Raw genomic sequence first — 3782 nt, 5'->3', positions numbered from 1 at the left:
CATTTGTTGCAAGATAGCTTTAAGTTCAATTTTCATTGGATTTAGTTCCATTTATGATTCAAAACATGCAAAATTCACTCACTATACATAAAACTGTTTCTCAAGAAAATAAAGCATAAATAACTAGTCACCACGAGATAATAAAGTAACAGAAACCACCCAATTACAAACGCATGACACATGCTTGCATGGCCCTCCACCCAGCCAGATAGAAGCAGCTTGCTCTCAGAGGCCTCCACATGGCACCAGTTAGGTCATAACTGAGAAATCTTTCAAGAATTCAGCTGAACAAGCTTCCAAGTCTAACTTTGGTGGGTGTGCTAGGGTACTTAGCAAAGATATCGTGAGAGCTCGTCTGGGACTTGGAGCTGCTTTCTGTGGATTCCGTCTCCATTTCCCCGAGGTCTATAGGATGTATTTCTTGAAAAACATCCTTCTTAGGCTGAAGGATCCCCAAAATGCAGAGCCACCTTCCAGAATTTGGTGTGCTGGTCCCACGATCGTTGACCATACTTCTTGATTTTGTTGAGGGTCTTGGAATGAATGCCAATTTTTTGAAGGTGTCTTGGGACTTCTTTAACACAGCTATCATAGGCAATGGTGTTCTTTCCACTGTTGGTTTGCTTCTGTCTTCTCATCAGGCCACTTTCATCTGTCTCCAAGTCAGCAGACACTGCAGACGTAGATTCCTTGAATCTAAGCTTCCTGATGATGATTTCCTCTTTATTCTAAAGTCAGTTATGAGGAATTTTCTTTTATATCTTGCAATTTCTTTGTAAATTCTAGTCCTTACTTCATCTTCTTCAGTTGCAGTTTCCCAGGCCATATATCTAGAACGGGACTTTGGGCCTTCAGCTATGGGAAAGCTGTCAGGTCTGCGATTGCCTGCTGGCTTTGCCGGGCCCTCCCAGTGCTTTGCCTTCTTGCATCTGCCCTATGATCTGCGCATGAGCCTGAGGTTCCATCTCACCGGGGCACGGTGGTGGGTTTGGAGCAGAAGGAGGGTGGGCGGGTGTCAGAATGACAGTGGCTCGGGTACTTGCGGGAGGCTTCGTGGGCAGCAGGCCATGTCCTCGCTGCGGTGGCCTGTGTGTCCTCTCCAGCAGTGCTGACAGACTCTAAAAGCCCATTTCTTGACATAGGAAATATTCACATCTTTCCAGTACGTCTTACATGTTGCTCTGGAAGGTGTAAAAGACTTTCTGTCTTTAAAGAGCTTTAGCACGGTGGATGCAGACAGGTATGTCAAATTTGAAAGTCTGGAGCTTAGGACAAGAAAAAATCTGGGTCAGCCCATGACATTAGGTGATCCTTTCAACCTCACTTTGAATGTCAGAATTTTAGCTGGACAATATGTGATCCTTAGTAGTTTAAATATAAATTTATATATAAAGACTTCAAAAAAGTCTTCCCTCTCCATCCTTTGTTCGTTTGGTTCATTCATTCATTCATTCGGTTAACAAATGTTCACTGAGGAGCAACTCTGTGCCAAAAATTATAGTTAACGTTTTGGATACAAAAATGATCAGACAAAATCCTTATCTGATTTTATTCAGGAAGCTTAGAGTATAGTCAGGGAGATAGACAAGTAAAGGAATATAGGATTAAGAGGACACCAGGCAAAACGGCATAGACAACAGAGGCTTTGTTAATTTCCTCTTGCGACTACATCAAAGTTGTGGCAGAAACAGAGCAAACAGCAAGCAGAGTCACCTGGGGTCTGGATGAACATAAGCCCTATAACTATGGAGAGAAATAAGACATCACCCTGCAATGGTAGGAGCTGGGAGGGGGTGAAGACAAGAGGCTGCCCTCTCCCTAGGGGCCGAGTGGGACAGAGGCTATGGCAGCCACAGACGCTCTTCTTAAAGGGGCGGTATCTGCGACCAGACTTTCGCAGTGACAGACTCACTCGCTCTGAGCACTAGCAACCAGTTGGCTACCCGGGGGGCACCAGGGACTTACAGAGGGACACCGAGTTGTTGGAGCAAGGGCCAGAGGCAAGGCTTTCTCCTGGGCAGAAGTGCTGGCAGTATCCATTGTTCCTCTGTGAAGCCCTCCCCACTCTCAGTGTGCAGACACAGCGCCACCATAGCTGAGACGTCATGGAACTGGGTAACAGAGGTCACTATTAAGAATAGAATTACCATATTACCCAGCAATCTGTTTTCTGGGTATCTATTCAAAAAGTTGAAAACATTTATCGTTAAAGATATGTACACCTTGATTTTCATTGCAGCATTATTCATGGAAAAATAACAAAGTGCCCTTCTATAGGTGATTGGATAAAGATGTGGTAAATATATACATTGGAATACTACTCAGCCATAAGAAGAGAGGAAATACTGCCATTTGCAACAACATGGATGGATCTTGAGATTATCATGCTAAGCAAAATAACTCAGCCAAAAAGTTGAGAACCGTATGATTTCACTTATATGTGGGCTATAAAACCGAAGGCAACAAACATGACAAACAGGGACTCATGGACACAAACACTGGACTAGTGGTTACCAGAGGGAGGAGAAGAGGAGGGAAATAGATAGGAGTAGAGAGGGTCAAATATATGGTGATGGAAGGAAATTTAACTTTGGGTGGTGAACACACAATGCAATATTCATATGACGTATTATCGAATTGTACATTCGAAACCTATATGATTTTATTAGCCAATGTCACCCCAATACATTTAATTAAAAACAAAAACAATTTAAAAGATTTAAGCAGAAATATTGGGCAACAAGTCTTCAAAAAAAATAGAGGAGGCAAGTGGTCATCTAGGTGTCTGTGTTTAGTAGTGTTTAAAGGAAGCCAGACTTACTACCCTGTGTCAGTTATTGTAGATCAGAAGAGGCATCGGCAGCCATAAAATCAGCCATAGAGGTTGGAAAGGTGTTGTAATGGGGCAAGAAGAGTAGCAAAGTGTCTGCCTAAGGATTCTGGCAATGACTCCAGGCCATAGCAGGTGCTCCAGGCAGCAGCAGCAGCAGCAGCAGCAGCAGCAGCAGCAGCAGCAGCAGTAGCAGCAGCAGAGATGTCAGCCATCAGAGAGACTCCTGTAGGGTATGTTAACATTGTTCCAGGCTGAGGGCCACAAGGCACTCTGGTTACTGCCATAAGTTGGAATAATATTTATTATAGAAAGGGACTTCTGAGGACAACACCTCTTGGCCCTGAGCCAGGAACTGGAAGCAATACAGTGGTGTAGGAAAGTTGGGAATAAAGTCATTAAAAGAGTAGGAGTTAATTAAGAAAGGACACCATTGGTTCTGCACCCAGATTCCTCCCCTCTTTGACTTGTATGCCCCTATGGCCCATCTTCTGTGTGCTTTGTTTTTAATGGCTCTCACCTGAGACCTTTCCTCAAAACACTGCCTGCAGAGAGCTTCAAGTACCTGCAAATTTATGCCCCATTCTAAACCCTTAGCCAACTACTAACAATTAGCAGGGTAGTATGAAAGCCTAGCTTTTTCACCTTAAAGAATGATAAATTCAAAGTTATAATTTATATGCCAGAGCTCCCTGTAGGATCAGACTGAGAGTGAGACTTAACCTGAAATTACACCTTTGTTAGGCTTTGTCTATTCCAGTCTCCCCATTCACCTTTCCAGTTTCTCTCAGGGATACTTCCTAAATCAATCAGTTGCATTTGAATCTTTGCCTTAGCATTTGCATTTAGCAAACTTAAGACAATTGATTTAGTAGCCACTGGAAAGAGAGTTACCTGTAACCCTTCACAATTGTAACATAGAATTGGAAACAAAGTGTTATGGGAGCACAAA

The 3782-nt window shown here is 43.2% G+C and overlaps 1 pseudogene; it reads right to left on the bottom strand.

Annotated features, from left to right (window-relative positions):
• Positions 1–280: 280 nt before the first annotated feature.
• Positions 281–1015, bottom strand: LOC120598459 (histone RNA hairpin-binding protein-like; annotated as a pseudogene).
• Positions 1016–3782: the final 2767 nt, after the last annotated feature.

This window comes from Pteropus medius, unplaced genomic scaffold (genome assembly GCF_902729225.1).
Source record: "Pteropus medius unplaced genomic scaffold, Ma_sr-lr_union100, whole genome shotgun sequence".
Classification (NCBI taxonomy): domain Eukaryota; kingdom Metazoa; phylum Chordata; class Mammalia; order Chiroptera; family Pteropodidae; genus Pteropus; species Pteropus medius.
Note: the sequence above shows the minus strand (reverse complement) of the source record. Positions and strands in the feature narration are given on the sequence as shown.